The sequence below is a fragment of the Ornithorhynchus anatinus genome, chromosome 4 (assembly GCF_004115215.2).
Source record: "Ornithorhynchus anatinus isolate Pmale09 chromosome 4, mOrnAna1.pri.v4, whole genome shotgun sequence".
In the NCBI taxonomy this organism is placed as follows: Eukaryota; Metazoa; Chordata; class Mammalia; order Monotremata; family Ornithorhynchidae; genus Ornithorhynchus; species Ornithorhynchus anatinus.
Genome location: NC_041731.1, coordinates 44,227,793 through 44,249,338, shown reverse-complemented (window position 1 = coordinate 44,249,338; position 21,546 = coordinate 44,227,793). Strand labels below are relative to the sequence as shown.

The 21,546-nt window shown below is 41.6% G+C and overlaps 1 protein-coding gene across 4 annotated transcripts in view; it reads left to right on the top strand.

Moving 5' to 3' along the window:
• Nucleotides 1-21,546, top strand: part of LOC100092510 (spermatid perinuclear RNA binding protein) — a 115,676-nt gene that overhangs the window by 40,916 nt on the left and 53,214 nt on the right. Inside the window, exon 1 of one of the 4 annotated variants that reach the window (XM_029062079.2) lies at nt 3,628-3,713. The exons of the other annotated variants lie outside the window; for them this stretch is intronic. The gene's annotated coding sequence lies outside the window, so the exon portion shown is untranslated. Of the gene's footprint in view, nt 1-3,627; nt 3,714-21,546 lie in introns of those variants that run through there. 4 annotated transcript variants of the gene reach the window in all.

Genomic DNA, 21,546 nt, shown 5'->3' with positions numbered 1-21,546 from the left:
CTCAGGGCAGCGCCCTTCCTTCCCTCATGCTCCCTTTTGCCTCTCTTTCCACCGACTTCTGCGTGAGGGATGGTGCCCCTGACACTTAGAGCAGCAGTGAGTGAGCTGCTGACCAGAGAGACTGGGAAGCATGATCTTCACATTTCTTTGCTGGAACAGAGCCTCCGTTAGGGAGTTGATGAAATTAGTTAGGCAAGAATTTCATTCTTAGTGCATAAATGAAATCACACTTTAAAACCTTGACCTTGGGCAAGTCACTTAACTTCTGTGTGCATCAGTTACCTCACCTGCAAAATGGGGATTAAGACTGTCAGCCCTATGTGGGACGGGGACTGTGTCCAAGCCGATTATCTTGCATCTACCCCAGTGCCTAGTACAGGGCCTGACATATAGTAAGCACTTAACAAATGGCATAATTCTTTCTTTAAAAAAGCATCGTCACTGCTCCAGGTCAATCTTAGAATGAAAATTCGCCTCTTGAAATTATTTTTTAAGTTATGGTTTTAAGCAATATTTGCAGTATTTACTGAATACCTCTGTGTGTAGAGAGGGGACTGTATGGAGCACTGGGAGAAGCTACAAAAGAAGCAAAAGTAGAGATCCCTAGTGGATTTATAATCTAATGGAGGAAAAGGTAGACACAAACTGATACCTGTGCCTTTGTTAAGAGTGAGAGTAGAAATAAATAATACACACAAGTGAATAAATGTCTTCAGTTTGCTTCCAGTGAATTGGTTTTTTTTGGCCCAGTGTTGACCCAGTTAATTCTGAATGATCTACGGCTGGGGAAAAGAAGTGGTGCAGATAATAGAAAACAACAGATAATGGAAAAAAAAAAAAGAAGTCAGCTTTGTCCTTGAGTTGGCAGCTGGGGGGAGTTGGCTCTGAACCCTGTCTGAGAGAACCAAGGAGGGCAACACTCAATCAGAGGAGGCAAAAAAGAGCTATTGTTCTGGACTAAAGGTGCTAGGATTAGGAGAGGATCAAAAGGAAGTCAAGGTGTTGGCTGGAGAGAGTTGAAAAATCTGACATGGTTAATCCACCTCCAGAAAATCAAGAATGGACTCTTTTATGTGTTAAAACTATTGTGTCACCTACCTTAATTTGTAAGTTTCTGTACAGCCAAGGACATATCTATTAAATCCATTTAGCATCTAACACAGTTATATATGCACAGATGGATGATTAATACAAGTTTTTTGATTATGATAAAAGTGACTGCTAGGCATAGGGTTATCTTGATTCAAACAGTTTCTCTTTGCATCATCTCCTTTTTTTAGCCCTCAGGAAGTTGTGATCTACTTGTGTCTCTTTTACAAAAAGCTTGGGAGTATATGAAGTAATAAACTAGCACTAATCTTTTAAAATTTTATCCCTTTGAAATTATATAAAGCCATCGAAGCATCAAACTGACATGCTAGAAATGCGCCTAAGTGAAGGCTCATTAATCTTTAACAAGTAGAAAAGCAAACATGTGGCCAAGTACCCAGTGTGGATTTGGAATATTAAAATGCCAGTGTTTTCTTATATGTCAGAAAAGGACAATGGGAAGTAATTTTTGTGAGAAACGGCTTCGAGAAGGTCAAAAGGTTCAGGCTTTAATAAACAAAATCCAGATTTGTTTTGCTTTGTTTCTTCATTGTAGCTAATTGTAAATCAAAATGGAGCATAACTTTTTATAGTGATTGTTTATTTAGAGCCATCAGAAACAGCATCAATTAAAACAAATTACTTTTTAGTCTTCAACTACAAGGCTGCTACCAAGGTCATCAAATGAAACTGACACTTTAAGCAAAAGCCTTTGTTCAGGGTGGCTTTTAAGTTCCACCACTTTGACCTTCAAGGCTCCTGTCAATTGTGACTTGATCTGTTCTTAGTGGTAGAATCCTTCTTAAGCGTTCTTTTATTTCGTTGCTCTGAACACCTTTTTCTTGTTGTGTTTGTTGAAAACTGACAATGCAGTTTTTGTATGGGCAGCCCATTTCGGTGGGGAAGGTGATTTTCTTTTTCAGTATATTTTAGAGGTCTGAATTTTCCACCCTACCATTGCCTGGGAACAGGTGATCAGATCATGCCTTTTGTTTGTCTTGGAGTGACTTCATGTTTTTGTACCAATTTGATGGTTAATTTATTTTAATTGATTTTCATGTTCCAGGTGCTAAAATCCTGTAGGATAGTATATGGATTTTTATTCCTGGGGCACATTTTAGATTTGGTGTTGTGTTAGGTAGTGTCTCTAAAGAAGACTTGAATTCCCGTTTGGCTTTTGTTGTTCCTTTCTAAACGTGTAGATTCCGATTCCTTATGGAAGCATCAATCCAGGGTTTTTTCCTGTTTGTTGTTCCCTGACCTGTTTCTCTGAGTTGTACTTTCATGTCCGAAAGGGCTTTCCTCAGGGCTCAGCCCCAAATAATCAAATGTTGCTGTTCACAAAATGAATTTTTCTTTCCATTTTATTGTAAATGGAGTCTTGCTCTGTATTGAGGAAATTTCTTAATTCAGGGAATAATTTTTGCTATTTTGTGGTTTAAAATTTTGTGTTCACAATAGACAGGATGTTGTCAAATTCAATTTATAGAATACAAATTATTTTTCAGTAGCTAATTGAGAAGCGCTACGCTTATGCCAGCTGCACATTTCATTATGAGTATTAAATGTATTCTAATAATATTTTTAGGACCTCTAAGAGTGGGGGTTCGAAATTGAATCTAGCTTTCTTTAGTTCATACTGAACAGCAATGAACCATTCACTGTCAACTAAGAATATTAAAAATGATGCCATTTTAAATGATGCTTTTTCAGGGAGTAAGAGTTCAAACCTAGATTTATATTCTAAAAGAAACAGTTTAAATTTGGGATTTATGTTCTTCATCTAGAGGTTTATTCCTGTGTTTGTGTTTTTGTCGTCAGAGTAGGATTTAATAGAAGCTTATTCTTCAGCGTTTTATCAGCTTTCTGCCTTCTTTATGTTTTAAATCCAAACCCCAAACATCATACAAAGAAGTGATTCCCGTACTGACATCCTCAAGCGAGTAAATTGTCCATGTTTGGGGGCAGCGTTTACTGTTCTCTAGATAGCGGTTACATTTTGCTCAGTATCTGTATATACAGTTGTTTCCAAAATGCTTGCTTCCCTCTGGATAGAACGGGATGGCAAAGTTAGGGGACGTTCATCCGACAACATGAGATGGAGGGTGATGTAGCAGCGGAAGAAATGGCTGTGTGTATGTGAGTGGCATCCGTCGAGCAACGGTATAACAGCGCGGATATTTCCGGCCACAAGTTTAAGAACACAAACCCTACGTTGTCGGAGAACCGACTGTTCTGACCTGGGACTGGCCACTGTTCAGTTATAGGCTGAAAATGTATAGTCTCTTTAGTTTTTCCTTTTTCAGTAAGCCATTACATTCCTGATTCTGTTAAATGAAACGAATATTTTTTTCACTCTTAAATCAAATACCCTGCATAATTTATTGAAATTTTCATCAGTATTCCTCTTGAATTGCAATTATTTGGAACAGGAAGAGGATGCTCCTTCAAGCTACAGTGTCTTAGTGCTGCCTTTTGTGTTGGAGCCCCAGTGTTTTCAAAATGCTAATTTGTTCTTCCGAAAGTTTGAATTTCGTTCTGATTTTGCAGGACCATTTCCCTAATTCATCTAGTATTCGAAGATGTTAGCCACCTCTCAGTTTGGTGTCACCTGCAGATGTGTGGTAAGTACAGGAGTTTCTAATAGCTAGCCAATAACCAACTAAACAGTGGCTCCAGAATCGAGGAGGTTATTCTGGGCTCAGTGTCTACCAACTCTGTTATTTTGTACTCTCCCAAGCGCTTAGTACAGTGCTCTGCACACAGTAAGTGCTCAATAAGTGCCATTGATTGATTGATGGGTTGATTGATTTCTTTTATCCTTGTTGGGCCTTCGGGAGCAATGAAGAAATAATTTTTGGAGTCTGAGATGCATTTGTCCAAGAAGATAAGGAAGCAGTGAGCGTTAGTGGGAACCAGAGGACTTGAGTTCTGCATCTGGTTCTGGCACTTGTCTGCTGTGTGACACTGGGCAAGATGTGCCTCAGTTTCCTCATCTGTGAAATGAGAATTCACCACCTGTTCTGTCTTCTTCATAAACTGTGAACCCCATGTGGGACAGAGATCTTGTCCTACCAAACTGTCTTCTTTCTAACCCAAAGCTCAGTGTAGTGCTTGGCTCATAGTAAGGGCTTAACTAATACCACCATTAAGGGGTGAAATGAATCAAGAAATAGTTAAATATAGCATTAAAGATTTTTTCTGTCCTTCCACCCCCACTTCAGTAAAGAAAAAAATGGAGGACAACAAACACTGAAGAATAAACCAGCATCTTTAGGAAAAATACTTTAATTAGCTGCGCACCATCAAGGGACCTTCTGCTGCTGCTTCTCAGAATTGGAATTAGGACTGTCAAAGAGGAAATTAAATCTGGAGAGAAAATGGAGAAGATATTTTTAATGATTGATTCCATTTGCTGGTTGGGATTCGGTCCAGCAAACCAGTTACAAACATACAAAATCAGGGAAAAAATTAACCCGTTTAATTCCTTAACAAATGCAGTCTTAAGTGGTCTTTATTTTTATCTTTGTAAAGTCAAGGAAGGTAGATTAAAAATAAATGTCAGTAGAGGTAATTTTAAGCAACCACCCTTCACCACACTTTTAGAAATTAGAAAAGATATGTTTTGCAGGACAGCAATTTTAATTCTGGTCTTTTGCCAACAGACATTCTTCTCTCCAGCATCATTTAGCTCAGTTGGAAACTGTATATGTATGGGTCAGAAAAGACAAGTAGCTTTTTAGAAGTCAATACCCTTGGCATCAGAGTTGATCCAAGCTTCTGAGTTTTTCAGAAACTTTTTATACTCTACCCAGACACAAATCATAACAAGATGGGCCCTGATAATTCTGTTAAAATAACCGGAAAACTAGCAAACTATTTTGAACCAGGAAAACTGCAGGGGGGAAGTGGAATATGGAAAATAATAATAATAGTGGCATTTGTTAAGTGCTCACTATGTGCCAAGCACTGTTCTAAGCTCTGGCATAGGTACAAGGTAATCAGGTTGTCCCACGTGAGGCTCACAGTCTTAATCCCCATTTTACAGATGAGGTAACTGAGGCACAGAGAAGTTAAGTGGCTTACCCAAGGTCACACAGCGGACAAGTGGCCGAGCCGGGATTAGAACCCACATCTCCCAAGCCCGTGCTCTTTCCACTACGCCACACTAGTATTTTGCAATACTAATATATGTGATTTCCTATGGAGACATTAAATATTTACGTCCAAAATCTCCTATATTGCTGCTGAAAAGGTCATTTTTCTTTCTTTGGTAATATTCATAGCTGGACTTGTCAGTCATTTCCAAACATTGTCCAAATCCCTATATACATAAACAGCTCCTAAAAGGAGGAAAAAACACAACATTTGACATGCTGGAACTATGACTACTAGAATTTTCATTTGTTGTCCCTGAAAGCACATGTCCTCTCTATTGAATAAAGATATTTGTACCAAGTATATCATTTTCCAGAGGCCTAGTTAAGCCTTGAATTTTGGGAGCTTTGCCATAACGTGGAGTTTACTTTAGTGACTAGTTATGACTAAGTAAGCATACTCTTTTTAAGGGGGAAAAAAAAATCAAACTTTCTTTTAGTTAGATACTGACAGACTTACTCTCTGCCCTGAATGCTCGGGAAGTCTGGACAAGAATTTACACAACCATTTCTCAGAGAAAAGAACTTTCATCTGAGGATCTATCATAGACATGCTCAGGAAAGACAGTGGATATACTGCAGCTTAAAATGTTTTCCAACTTTAAAAAGTCATTCCCATACACACTCTTTAGTAGTAGTAATACCATTTTTTGATCACCACTAGGTGCAAGGTACCATACAGAGCCCTTGGGAAGTACCAAACTAAGCAAATGACACATTCCCTCCCCAAAGGGAGGTTATCTTCCAATCAGAGAAAAAGGTATAAAAGTCTTTACTTGTGGTCAAAATAAATAATGAAATATACAGTTGGTATTTTGTGCCAACCCCACAGAAATATATCCTCATAAATAACAGAAAGGTGGCAGAATATTGTTAGGGCTCTTTACTTGCATTTAAGGTGAATTTTCAAAAAATTCTTCTTTTACAAAAACTGTCACTTGTTTCTGCTCCCAACTCAATTTTGAAGTGATTTTGAAGGACATGCACACACAAAAAATAACCATTTTATGTGGCCCATGACAGAGAAGGTACTTCAGGGCTAAAGCAGGTTAGTTTGACTGTAAGCCCATGTGGGACAGGGATTGTCTGGCCTGACTATCTTGTATTACCCCAGAGCTTAGAACAGTGCTTGATGTACAGAAAATGCTTAGCAAATACCATAAAGACAAACAAAACTGATCCTGGAGTTCCTACCTTCTTCAGTAGTGAAGGACCAAAATGAAATTCAAATATTTAACCAGGCTTATCACACTTCTATCGCTCTCTGATTTTCATCCTCATTTGTCGTAGGAGGTAATAAAGTACAATGAAAGATAAGAAAATAAAAGCTGGAAGTTTGTCACTAAATAGGTTACTATGATATAGAACATTATTAGAACTTCTTGAAATGCGTAGGTATCAATTGTAAAATCTGTTAGCGCTTTCCATACTATTTTTTCGTATATATTAAATGCCCATAGTGTCAGTGATTCAGTATGTAGTTCACATAAACATCCCCAAGCCATTATAGGCTGGCTTTTTTCAAATGATGATTTAAAAAATAATAATTATGGTATTTGTTAAGCGCTTTGTATGTGCCAAGCCCTGTTCCAAGCACTGATATTTTATTCAAGACCCTTTGGGAAGAAGTTAGCAAAGCTTTAAAATGAACTTTATTTAAGAAAGCAAGTTTTAACAGGCTTAAGTCATTTGATTCAAAAGTGAGAGCATAGGTAGAACGAGAACCTACAGCACGGTCAGCAACCTATGCCCCTCGAGCTATATTTGGTTCGTCGAAAAACCAAATATAGCTCTTGAGCACAGATGTTGCCTCCCTGGAGGTGCCAGCATTAGCTACACCATCACAGAGTTTGGCTTGCCCCATCCCTTAGAAGTGGACTCTAGACTGTATCCCCGTTGTGGGCAGGGAATGTGTCTGTTATAGGTGTCCAAGTGCTTAGTACAGTGCTCTGCACACAGGTAGCACTCAATAAATATTAAATGTAAAGAGGCCAAGGTGGAGCCAAGATGGTGGTTCCACCCCTTGCCCTTGTCAGTAGGATGCTGCCGCATCTCAGGGCCCACTGCGTTGTCCATCGCTAATACCAGTAAGCAAAGTGGGATGGAGGTGCTCTCTTTCTCTCCCGCCTCACACCGTGTGCCACCTGCCCATCTGTTCCCATTATGAGCAAGCAGCAATGGCACCAAGATGGCCAGTCAAGCTGGGCAGACAAAGGGAGCTCTCTCCCACGATGGGTGCCAGGGGCCAGAGAAGTCCCTGTACTGGCCACCGAGGATGCGCAGGAGGAAGAGTAGTCACCCTGACTTGCTATATGTCTGTCTTCCTCTCTCCCCCAGTCTGTAAGCTCTTTGTGGGCAGGGATTGTGTTTATTAATTGTTATATCTATTCTCCCAAGCGCTAAGTATGGTGCTTCACACTCAGTAAGTGCTCAGTAAATGTGGTTGAATGAATAAGATGTAATCAGCCAGGAGTAAGTTCTCTTTCTCTCTTTTTCCTCTTTTTTTCAGTCTTGTCTTTGCCTTTCCCTCACTCTTCCTCACCCTCTTCCTTCTACTCGTAGACAGGGTAGGACACAGGGTTGGCTGTTGGCCCGGCTTCTCTTCACTGGCACTAATATGGGCAGAGTGGGGATTGATGGAAGCAATCAAAGGGAGCAGCATCCCTCTCGAAGCTGGACAGTGGGGGAAGCTGACGAGGCGGTAGGATTGGGCAGGCCAGCGTGGAGCACAGACTAAGGTGTAGGGAGGTGAGTGAATCAAGAAGGAGCTAAGGGTTGCCCTTTCTAAGGTTATAGCTTCCAATCTGCCCACTTGGGCCTTGGTATTACTTCTTAACATGAAGTGCATATGCTTTCCTTGTCTCTATCTCTTTTTGCCTTTCCCTGCCCTCTGTCGCTGATCCCTTGCCACAAAGGACTGCTGTTTTTCAGTCTCTTCAGTTGTCATTTCTCCTTCCTGCTGTCCTTTGCTAATGAATGTTCCCCAAGGCTCTGCTCCAGGTCCTCTAATTTTCCTCATTCTACATTAATTCTCTTGGGGCACTTGGCAGCCTTATGTGATTCAACTCTTCCCTTTTGGGATAACTCCCAAATTTATCTCACCAGGTTTGAGCTCTCACCTCCCAATCAATCAATTGATTAATGGTGTTCATTGAGTAGTTAAGCACTTGGGAGAGTACAATAGAGTGAGTAGGGAAGGAGCTTACAGTCTAGTGAAAGAGACAAATACTTAAGTTACAGCTATGAGGAAGCAAGAGTATAAAGATATGAACGTAGGGGTGTGAGTACGTGAGTGCCCGTTGCTGAGGTAGAAGTTTGGGATTTAGGGTGGAGAGATGAGAGATTAATTAGGGAAAGCCTCCTGGAGGAGATGTGATTTCAGAAGGGCTGGAGGATAGCTCTTCCAGACAGGGAGAAACAACGAATCCATCAATTAGTTGTATAGATTGAGCGCTTACCATAGACAGAGCACAGCACTAAGTCCTTGGGATAGGAACTTCACAACAAACTATACAACACAACAAAGTTCGTAGACACAATCCCTCTACACTGTAAGCTTGTTGTGGGCAGGGAATATGTGTTATATTGTTATTCTCTTCTCTCTCAAGTGCTTAATACAATGCCCTGTACACTGTAAGCTCTCATTAAATACGATTGACTGACTGCCCACAAGGAATTTGCAGTCTACAGGAGGAGACTAAAGGAAGAGTGGCCCTTAGAGTCATTCATTTCTTCTGATGGATCAGTCAATCAGTGGCATTTATTGAGGACTTACTGCGTGCAGAGCATTGTACTAAGCACTTGGAAGTGTGCACTATGTCAGAGTTGGTGTACACGTTTCCCTGCCCTCAAGAAAGTTACAGCATTCTAGAAGGCGAGACGGACATTAAAATAAATTACATATATGTGGAGATGAAAGGAGGGCTGACTATCAAGTGCTTAAAGGGTACAGAGAGTAGGGGAAATGAGGGCCGAGGGAAGGCCTATTGGAAGAGATGTGATTTTTTTTTTGTTAAGGCTTTGAAGGTGGGGAGAGTGATGGTCTGTTATATATAAAAAGAGAGGGAGTTCCAAGCCAGCAGGAGGACATGGGCAAGGGGTTGGTGGTGAGGTAGGCAAGATCAAGGTAAAGCGAGTAGGTGGGCTTTATTGTAGTGAAGGATGTGGGCTGAGTTGTAGTAGAAAATCAGCAAGGTAACATAGGAGGAGAGCTGATTGAGTTCTTTAAAGTCAATGGTAAGGAGTTTCTGTTTGATGTGGAGGTAAATGGGCAACTACTGGAGGTTCTTAAGGAATGATGAGAAATGGACTGACTTTTTTTTTTTCCCCAGAAAAATAATCCAAGCAGCAGAGCAAAGTAATAATAATAATGTTGGTATTTGTTAAGCGCTTACTATGTGCCGAGCACTGTTCTAAGCGCTGGGGTAAACAGAGGGGAATCAGGTTGTCCCTCGTGGGGCTCACAATCTTAATCCCCATTTTACAGATGAGGGAACTGAGGCACAGAGAAGTTAAGTGACTTGCCCACAGTCACACAGCTGACAAGTGGCAGAGCTGGGATTCGAACTCATGAGCCCTGACTCCAAAGCCCGTGCTCTTTCCACTATGAACTGGAGTGGGTGAATTATATCTGTAATTTATTTATATTAATGTCTGTCTCCCCTCTAGTCTGTAAGCTCACTGTGGGCAAAGTATGTTCATTCAATAGTATTTATTGAGCGCTTACTATGTGCAGAGCACTGTACTAAGCGCTTGGGATGAACAAGTCGGCAACAGATAGATACAGTCCCTGCCGTTTGACGGGCTTACAGTCTAATCGGGGGAGACGGACAGACAAGAACAATGGCAATAAACAGAGTCAAGGGGAAGAACATCTCGTAAAAACAATATGTGTCTAACAGTATGTGTCTACCAACTGTTATATTGTACTCTCCCAAGCCCTTAGTACAGTGCTATATACACAGTAAGTGCTCAATAAATATGATTGAATAGAGTGGGGAAAGTCAGGCGATAGGGAGATCATCAAGGAGGGCTGATGCAGTAGTTGAGGTGGAGTAGGATAAGTGCTTGGATCAGCATGGTAGCAGTTCAGATGGAGAGGAAAGGGCAGATTTTAGAGCGATTGTGAAGGTAGAATCGAGAGGATGTGATGACAGATTGAATACGTGGGTTGAATGAGAGAGAGGAGTCGCGGGTAATGCCAAGGTAACGAGCTTATGAGATGAAGAATGGTGGTGTCTGCTGTAATGGGAAGAACAGGGGAGGGCAGAGTTTGGGTGGAAAGATGAGTCCTGTTTTAGATATATTAGGTTGGAGGTGTTGGCCGGACATCCCAATAGAGATGTCCTGTAGGCAGGAGGAAATGTGAGATGGCAGAGAAGGAAAGAGGTCAGGACTGGAGAGGGAGATATGGGAATTATCCATGTAGTGATGGTAGTTGAAGCCGTGGGAGTAAATGAATTCTCCAAGGGAGTGGGTGTAGATTGAGAATAGAAGACCCAGCACTGAGTCTTGAGAGACTTCCATAGTTAGGAGGTGGGAGGATAAGGAAGAGCCCGTGAAAGAGACTGGAATGAGCAGCCAGAGAGATAGGAGAACCAGGAGAGTACATTGTCGGTGAAGCCTAGGGTGGATAATGTTTCAAGGAGAAAGGGGCGGGCCAGTGTCAGAGGCATCTGAGAGGTTGAGGAGAATTATGGTGGAGTAGAGGCCATCGGATTTGGCAAGAGGGAGCTTACTGCTGATTGCGGCGAGGGCAGTTTTGGTAGAATGAAATGGGCTAGTGCCAGATAGGAAAGCGTGAAGGAGAGAATTGGAGAGAAGAAGTGGAGGCAGTGGGTGTAGAAAAGTTGTTCAAGGAGTTTGGAGAGGAATGGTAGGAGGGAGATGGGGTGAAAATTAGAAGGAGCCATGGAGTCAAGGGAGGGTTATGTTTTTTGTTTTTTAGGATAGGGGATATATGAGCATGTTTGCAAGCACTGAGGAAGAAGCCTTTGAATGGTTGAAAGTCAAGGTTAGGAAGGGAAGATGGGATGGGGGCAAGTGTGCACTTAACAAATACCAACATTATTATTATTTTGATAAAATGTGAATGGATGGGGTTAGAGGCACAGATGGAAGGGGTAGATTTTGAGAGGAGGTGGGTGATCACTTCTTGAGATAACCAATCATTGGTATTTACTGAGCTCATACTGTGTGCAGAACACTGTATTAAGCACTTGGATGAGTATATTATAACAAAGTTCCCAGCTCACAATGAGCTTAGGGTCTAAAGGGGGAGACTATATTTACTAACTATTTACATATATGCACAAATATGCACATAAGTGCTGTGGGGCTGAGGCAGAGGTGAATGCAGTGGAAACAGCACGGGCTTTGGAGTCAGGGCTCATGAGTTCGAATCCCAGCTCTGCCACTTGTCAGCTGTGTGACTGTGGGCAAGTCACTTAACTTCTCTGTGCCTCAGTTCCCTCATCTGTAAAATGGGGATTAAGACTGTGAGCCCCACGTGGGACAACCTGATTCCCCTGTGTTTACCCCAGCGCTTAGAACAGTGCTCGGCACATAGTAAGCGCTTAACAAATACCAACATTATTATTATTAAGTTCAAGGAGAAGCAGTGTGGCTCAGTGGAAAGAGCATGGGCTTGGGAGTCAGAGGTCGTGGGTTCAAATCTCGACTCAGCCACTTGTCAGCTATGTGCCTTTGGGCAAGTCACTTAACTTCTCTGTGCCTCAGTTACCTCATCTGTAAAATGGGGATGAAGACTGTGAGCCCCATGTGGGATAACCTGATCACCTTGTATCCCCTCCGGTGCTTAGAACAATGCTTTGTACATAGTAAGCACTTAACAAATGCCATCATTATTAAATACAAAAGTGATGCCAAAGAGAGTGGGAGAAGAGGAAATGAGGGCCCAGTCAGAGAAGACGTCTAAAGAGAAGTATCTTCAATAAGGTGTGCCTGGCACATAGTAAGCGCTTAACAAATGCCATATTTATATTTAATAAGGTTTTGAAGATGGGGAAAGTGATTACCTCTTGGTTATGAAGTTGGAGGGCATTCTCCCCTGATTAGACTGTGAGCCTGTCAATGGACAGGGATTGTCTCTATCTGTTGCCAAATTGTACATTGCAAGTGCTTAGTACAGTGCTCTGCACATAGTAAGCACTCAGTAAATACTATTGAATGAATGAATTCCGGGCCAGAGCCAGGACATGGACAAGAGGTCGGCAGAGATACTGCTGGGAAAGCTCTAGACTGTAAGCTCATCTTGGGCAGGGAATGTGTCTGTTTATTGTTGTATTGTACTCTCCCAAGTACTTAGTACAGTGCTCTGTACACAGTAAGTGCTCAATAAATAGGATCGAGTGAAGTTAGGAGAGTCAAAAAGATGGCAGAATGAGGGAGGGACTGGAGAGGAGCAGGGGAAGTTTTAGGGTGATCACAGTGACTGATCATTTTAGTTATTTCGATAAAGTAAAGGACACGGTCATTATTCGTTCAAATCCTCCTTTCATAATACCACCCTCGTGCCTCTCCGCATCAAGCCAAAACTCATACTAACAATAATAATAATAATGGTATTTTGTTAAGGCTTTTTTCACCCCTCCCACAGACCCACAGCACTGAAGAACATATCTATAATTTATATTAATGTCTCTCTCCCTATCCAGACTGTACGCTTGCTGTAAGCAGGGAACAAGTCTACCAAGTCTCCCAAGTGTTTTGTACAGTGCTCTGCACACAGTAAGCGCTCAGTAAATATGATTGATTAATTGGCTGTCCCACCATCACCTCAAATTTAACTTGTCCAAAACAGAACTTCTCATCATCCCACACAAACCCTGTCCTTCGCCGACTTTCCCATCCCTGTCGACAGCCCCACCATCCCCCCACCTCACAAGCCATAACCTTGTGTTAACTTGGACTCAACTCTCATTTAACCCACATACTCAATCTGTCACCCAACCCTGTCCATTCATCACCACATCACTAAAATCCGGCCTTTCCTCTCCGTCCAAACTACTACCATGTTAATCCAATAATTTATTCTATTTCCCCTTGATTACTGCATCAGTCTCTTCCCTGACGTTCCTGCCTCTCTCCTCTCCAGTCCATACTTCATTATTCTGCCTGATTCATTTTTCTACACAAATGTTCGGTCCATTTTTCCTTACTCCTCAGGAACATCCAGTGGTTGCCCATCCATCTCCTTACCATTGGCATTTTAAAGCTCTCAATCACCTTGACGCCCTCCTACCTCTCACCTTCCTGATTTCTTACTACAACTCAGCCCACATACACTTTCTCCTCTAATGCCAGTTTACTCACTCTACTTCTATCTTGTCGCTGACCTCTTGTCCACCTCCTGCCTCTTGCCTGGAATGCCCTCCCACTTCATATCTGTCAGATGATCAATCAGTTAATCATATTTATTGAGCGCTTACTATGTGCAGAGTACTGTACTAAGCACTTGGAAGAGCACAATACAACAGAATTAGCAGACACATTCCCTGCCCATAACTAGCTTACAGCTTAGATGGGGAGACAGACATTAATATGAATAAATAATTTAAAATATAAAATTTAAAGATATGTATGTAAGTTCTGTGGGGCTGGGGGTGAGGTGAATATCATATCCAAAGGTCACAGATTGAAGTATATAGATGATGCAGAAGCCACTTTCAAAGCCTTATTGAAGGCACATCTCCTCCAAGAGACCTTCCCCTATTAGGCCCTCATGGGAAGCATCCTGGCCTAGTGGCAAGAACATGAGCTTGGGAGTCAGAGGACATGAGTTCCAATCCTGGCCCTGCCAGTTGTCTGCTGTGCGACCTTGGGCAAGTCACTTAACTTCTCTGTACCTTAGTTACCTCATCTGTAAAATGGGGATTAAGACTGTGAATCCCATGTGGGACAAGGATTGTATCCAACCTAATTACCTTGTATCTACCCCAGTGCTTAGAACAGTACTTGGCACTTTGTAAGCGCTTAGCAAATATATTTATTATTATAATTATTAGTTTCTCCTCTTCTCCCACTCCCTCGTGTGGCTCTTGTACTTGGATAGGCATCCTTTATTCACTCCTCCCTCTGCCCCACAACATTTATGTACATAGCTATAATTTATTTGTTAATGTCTGGCTCCCCATCTCTACTGTAGGCTCGTTGTGGGCAAGGAACATGTCTACTGACTTTATTATACTGTACTCTCCCAAGTGCTTAGTACAGTGCTCTGCACACATTACACGCTTAATAAATATGATTGATTGATTCTACTTCTTCAATTTTGGTTTATTCTTGTTGTTCTTGTTGGTTTATTCTTGCCCTTGTGTCTGTTTCTTCTCCTGTTCCTGTCTGTGCCTGCCTGTGTCCCCTAATAAATTGGAAGGTTCTTGAAGTCAGGGTCCATACCCTGTATTACAGTGCTGTGCACACACTAAGCATTCTCTGAAACTGATAATGATGGTGAGAAAATAAAGGAAATTAATGTCAGTTACAAGAGGAAGGCTTTCCTGTAGACATAGGAAAGAACTTATTCATAATCAGGGTTTTTAAACAGTGGATCGAGCTACCAGGAGATACTTAAAGAAAAGAGTAGTTAGCTGTCTTTTGGGGATAGTGGAATATCAGGGTTTTAAAACAGTGGATCGAGCTACCAGGAGATGCTTAAAGAAAAGAGTAGTTAGCTGTCTTTTGGGGATAGTGGAATCACTCTTCTGCCTAGAGGTAGGGGGTAGAGTCAGCCTATTCTCAGGGTCCTCTGCTATCCATAATTCATTATTATTTCACATGTTTTCTAGGCTAATTTTGAATGAATGTAGAAAGTGCAATGAAACAACGACCACAACTCCAAGGCATTTTAAAATAAACAGTGTTTTCTCCCATCACTTTTGCCTTTGCTTTGAAAAGGAGTAAATGAAATACAAAAACCCTACATTAGTGCAATTTTCAGTGACAAGTGTCAGGAAATTCAAAATTATCGTTTCCATAGCAACTAACAGTCATTCTGCATAAAAATGCCGCTGTATGTTCTGCATTTAACACCTTAGAGAAAACACAAGGAACCATTAAGGAAAAGGGGTTACGAATGTTCTAAGAACAAATTTCCCGGTCTTGTCTTTTTTCAAAATGGAAGTCAGTATACACTCTGTTCTGCCAGAACATGTGTTTCCATTATATATTTTGGCTCAAACATAATTAGGGAATCAGAAAATGTTTCTCTGACAGCACCAGCCTGTTTGCATGTAAGATGTTGCAGTGTTGGGAGTAATGAGTGTAGGCGCATGGCAATGGACAAATCGACTAAGTAAGACATGAGTTTTCCTTGACATGAGGTTTTGTGGAAATACAACTCTTGTGTTTTAGAACTGATGTAAAAGTCACAGAACTTAGCTCATGTATTTATTGCTTTCAGCAGGAAATGTGTTTATTGGGTGAACAATGTTTGAGAATGGGATTTTATTTGAATATTAGTATCATCCTCTGTACAGTCTCCTCGTTTCTGAATTTTTAAAAAGACACACTAAGGAAAAAAGTCTGAAAACTTTGTCCAGTCAAACACTGAAGCTTTTTAGGATCGAAGCTTCTGAGTGATAAGTCCAGTGAACTAATCCTGGCTCTGCTACTTTTCTGCTATGTGAAATCACTTTCCAGTGCGTCGTTTATCTCATCTGTAAAATGGAGAATAAGACTGTGAGCCTGCCGTGGGGCATGGATTGGGTCCAACCTGATTATCTTGCATCTACCCCAGTGCTTAGTTAAGTGCCCGGCACATAGTAAGTGCTTAACAAGCACCATTTATAAGATGGGAGGGGTGGGAGGGGAGAGAATGAGATAGAAAGAACCACCAAAGTAGTAAGTGGTGTGAACTGCTGGCTTCAGTCTGTCTGCTTGCCTATTCTTCAACTCCAAAACTGTCGTGGCTGTCTTCTCCATGCCTCCTCAAGGCAGCAAAGTGGCCCGTAATGCAAGCTGAAGTAGAATCCTATGAAAATATAGCAGGGAAGCTCCTCCGACTCTGCTGCAAAAGTACAAAATAGTGAAAGAGAATTATTATAAAATAGAAGTGAATCTTGCAAGTCAGATATGGTCAGAATGAAATTCACTTTTCTTTCATGAATTCTTTCTTTCTGTTGTAAAATCCTGTAATTTTCTGCAAAATCAGTTAATCGATCTCTGCATCATTTCTCTTTTCAGAGTCAGATTTTATGAACAATGCACAATATAAATGCTAACATTGTTATTCACTTTCCATTAACAAAGGAGTTCCCTTTGGGACAAATGAAACCGATGTCTTAAAAATAGCTAAAAAGAACTGAAGGATCACAGACAACCACAAACTAAATTCAAACCAGCAGTACAGTATTTTATTTTAAAGCCAAAAGGTAGTTAGCTGGATGAATAGAGAAGGGCATGGTGTAGTGGATAGAGCACGGGTCTGGGAGTCAGAGGTCGTGGTTTCCAATCCCAGTTCCACCACTTGTCTGCTTTGTGAAGTTGGGCAAGTCATTTCATTTTTCTGTGCCTCAGTTACCTTATCTGTAAAATATGGGGATTAAGAGTGTGAGCCCAATGTGGGACAGGGACTGTGACCAACCTCATTAACTTGTATGTATCTCACTACTTAGAACAATGCTTGGCACATAGTAAGCACTTAATAAGTACCATAATAATAATTATTATTATGAATACAATGTACTGTAGATGGGAAATAATCTCTATGCCCTGTAAAATGCTCACAGTATTAGGGCTTTGTATTGTCATGTCATCACGCATGGATAGGGTGTGGATAAATTAAAAAGAAAAAAGCACAAAGCAACTGAATAAAGGGAAGAGATATTGGGTCCTAAGAGGAGAGATGGCAGGAATTGGGTGCAGTTGAACTCAGAAAAGAGAAGCAACCATTTTTGGGGAGAGTGCTGACAGTTTTGTGTCCACAAAGCTTTGGCCAAGAGAAAATTCCTGTTGTCGGGGTGATACAACACTGAAAAAGATGTATGAGCAATCTCTTTATCCCAGGAAATATATAAACAAAGAATTGATCCAGCAATCAATAGTATTCACTGTGCACTTAGTGTAGAGCACTGTATTAAGCACTTGAGAAAGTGTACTAGAGTTACACAGTTCTCAATAGATAAATCATCTGTTGGGATTGTTTAATAATTCACCAGCCTGTAGCCTAGTTTCTAGTCTAGATAGCCTTACAGGTCCTCACCATGTCTTGATTCGCAGTGTATCGTGACTATATTCATATCTATTGTATTCATATGTATTGTTTTAATCAATCATTGGTATTTATTGAGTGCTTACTATGTGCAAAGTGCTGCTCTAAGCACATCTCATAATTTCAAGCAGCAGTGCTTAGAGCATCGTGACTGTATTCATATGTATTCATATGTATTGTTTTAATCAATCATTGGTATTTATTGAGTGCTTACTATGTGCAAAGTGCTGCTCTAAGCACATCTCATAATTTCAAGCAGCATGGCTTAGAGCATCATGACTGTATTCATATGTATTCATATGTATTGTTTTAATCAATCATTGGTATTTATTGAGTGCTTACTATGTGCAAAGTGCTGCTCTAAGCATAAGCACATCTCATAATTTCAAGCAGCATGGCGTAGAGCCCGGGCCAGGAAGTCAGAAGGTCATGGGTTCTAATCCCGGCTACACCACTTGTCTGCTATGTGACTTTGGGCAGGTCGCTTCACTCCTCTGCCTCAGTTACTTCATCTGTAAAATGGGGATTGAGACTGTGAGCCTCACATGGGACAGGGCCTGTGTCCAACCCGATTTGCTCGTACCCACCCCAGCGCTTAGTATACTGCCTGGCACATAGTAAGCGCTTAGCAAATACCATAATAATTATTGTTATTATATACCGAGCACATTGTGAGTAGTCTGCAGTAGTAATGATATGTATTTATTCAGGGCCTTCTAAACTAAGTACCTGGGAAGGTACAACAGAAGCAGGCTACACGTTCCCTGCCCACAAGTTTAATATGCTTAATGGGGAAGACAGTCATAAAAGCTGCAGCCTAAATACCTCAGAGAGTCAAAAGGCTGCCTTGGTGCCAAGTGGATGGGTGGGTGGGGAAACCTGGGAACTAGGTGAGGGAGATGTGTGGAAATCGAGTAGGTGGGAAGACATGAGGGAGGGAAGGAGCCAAGAAGGAAGAAGCAGACCTAGGCAGATGAGCAGAGAAGGCCCAGGCAGGGTATTTTTGGGAAGGGGAGGATATTAATTTTGGAAGTGAGTGGCCACCTAAATAACATGTAGCTGTAAGTCTTAGAACCACTCATCCTGAGTGGTTTTTTGGTTTTTTTTGAAGTACAGAGCATTGGCACTGTTTCTGCTGTAATGCAGAGACCATTACTAGGGGATTAGAGGACGTTCTTTCAAAATCACACCTTTTTGGATACAACACAGCATGGTGTCGGAAGGAACGGTTTTGTGCAGGTGCACGGTTTTGGACACGGTGAGTGCTAAAATGCTGATTTTCCTTAATTTGGGCTTTTGCAACAGTGCAGCTCCTACATTCTAGAAGAATTGGGCATATTATTGTATGATAAATTCAAGGTGTTTTTTTTTCTGAATTTCAGTTAAGAACAATCCCTGTCCCCCATCCTGGAAACTTTCTCAGCCCAAATAAAAGGTTTCAGAAATCCTTTGGATTGGAGAGTAATAGTGCTTCCGACTAATCATTTGATTTTTCCGAGTTTTATCCCTATACAGTTTAAAATGAAAGCAAAGTTTTTCTTTTTTTCTTTGCTAGTTGAACCTGAATTATATGATGTAAAATGTAGACTACTCCCTCTGTTCTTGTTTGGCAACTGTGTAATCTATAACAATTTCAGAGTTGCTTGAATGGCCGTGTGTTATTCCCTTGAGGATGCTGTTACGCAAGCTACTTTCCATAGCCCCTTTCTCCAAATTAGAAATTGAGCATAAAACCAGTAGGAGAAAAGTGACCGGGACTGGTAGTCACAAAGTGAGAGTCTGGTAGCGAAACAAGTAGGAATAGAAGCCAGGTACCTAGTCATTAGGGAGATGGCGATAGCCATGTGAGTGGCGCCAAGGACTGGGGGAGGTGAGGAAATGAGGATTGTGAAAGAGTAAGCCCATGGCAAAGATGTGCTCCAGACTCTGTAAACGGGGAAGACGACTGCATCTCTTACCCTGCAGTCCAGTTGGCGTCACCTCCTGGTAAAGTGGTGATTAAATTTAACAATGAATTGAGGTCAGAGCTGGTATTCATTGAGGGGAAAAAAAATGATATAATAAAAGTCTTACTTCACATCATCATCTGTGGGTAAGTACACTCTCTGCTCCTAAATTTCAGAGTTCTTGTTTTCCCAAGACATTTGTTGTTGAACATTTATTAAGCCCTCAGTGTCCTCTGTCCTCCTTAGAACATGTAACATGATCTAATCGCTGTCCTGAAAGAAACAAGATACCTTCTCTTCCCCTCTTCTTACAAGAAGCTAGAGGGTACAAAATTGGCAGTGCAAGCTTTTTAGCCCCGTTGCTGCTATTGGCAGAGTATTTCCAAACAAATATGCTTTGGCTATCAGGAGAAGGAGAAGAATTTCAGAGTCCAAGGCATACCTGCAGCCTCAGCAACTCCTATGGCAGCCACCTGTCCTGCTGAGGTTTTGTGGGTGATTTTACTCTTTCCCCCTGGGGTGGTGCAAGTCTGAATGGGATGGAGTCTCCTGGATGGCAAAGAGGAGAGCTGGTGGCTGGCCGGGCCGTGTCATGGGCAGAAAGCCAAGAGCACAGGGGCGCAGTTTTTATCCCTGGCTTGGCATGTCCAGAGCATGTCAGGAGCAAGGGTCCTTGGGGGCAACTTGAAGATTAATTAGGTATATACTCAGTGCTTCCATAATGGGAGTTTTCACTGCATATTTTGGCTAGAATGCTGTTAAGTAATTAGGTGTGTGTTAGAAGAACATTCCCTACCTGGATAGAATGATGTCATCAGAGGTGCTGGCTTTTTATTTTGAGACGGGGGGGGGGGGGGGGTGCAGAGAGAGCTGGGAGTTTTGTAGGAATGGGAATTAGGAGGGAAAGGCTTTGAAGCACTAATCAATCATTGGCAATTTATTGAGCACATAATTACTATTATTATTATGTGGGAAAAAAATCAATCGGTGGTATATATTGAGCACGTACTATGTTGTGTGTGTGCCCGTGGCATGGGTGTGTCAAGTGGAATTTGCAAGAAAGTCACCCCCCTTTTATAGAAGAAAGGAGTGTTATAGTTCCTTAATATGTCCTTAATTTTAAAATAATTGACTTGCCTTGAAAAGGATGTTGAAAAACTGTGGGAGCTTCCTTGGAGATATTTAGGAATATGCTGGGCATCTGAAAATGACTCTTTCATAGCCAAATCCATAATCTAGTGTGTCTTTATATTCCTTGATCCTTCACCCAACTTAAACATCGTTGACCACTCCCCTTTCTCCAAGTGCTTAGTACAGTGCTTAGCACACAGCAAATGCTCAGTAAATACAATTGATTGATTGAGTGATCAGGGTTTGTTGTTGCCATCACAGAATTAATCTAATTCTCCTCCTATCTCTCTGACTGCTCCTTCTCAGTTTTAGTCACCAGCCCATCTTCCACCTCTTATTCCCAACTGTGGGTGACCCATATAAAGCTCTGTCCTGAGTCCCTTCCTTTCCTCACTCTGTTGGGGAGACCATCCTCTTCCATGACTTCACCTACCACTTGCATTCCCCAGTCTACCTCTCTAACCCCAGACCTCTTTCCCACTAATCAGTCTTCCATTTCCTCTTACCTTCACGACACCTCTCTCTTTGAAAGTCCCACTGTCACCTCAAACTCAACATGTCTAAAACTGATCTTTGTACGTCTTCTCCTCCTAAACCTTCTGTTCCTCCTAAATTTCCAATCTGTCGATAACACCATCGTCCTCCCTATTCCAATTCCCCTCAACCTCAACTTTTCAGTATCTTTCAGCTCTCAAATACTACTACTCACAGTTATATCTCTCTCATTCTTCCTCTCTGCAGTAAATAGAAGCTACCAGCCATTGGGTTCAAGGCACTCCATCAGCTCACTCCCCCATACCTAGCCACTCCACTCTAATGCACTCTCCATTCTTTGGTACTTTGTTTCCAACCCGGACACCCCCGACCCTTTGCTCATGCCCTTCCTGCCCTGAAACTCTCTCCCTCTTCAAATCTATCAAGTCACAGGATGCCCTATCTTTAAGGGCCTTCTGAAATCCCACCTCCTCTAGGAAACTTTCTCCAGTTAATTTTT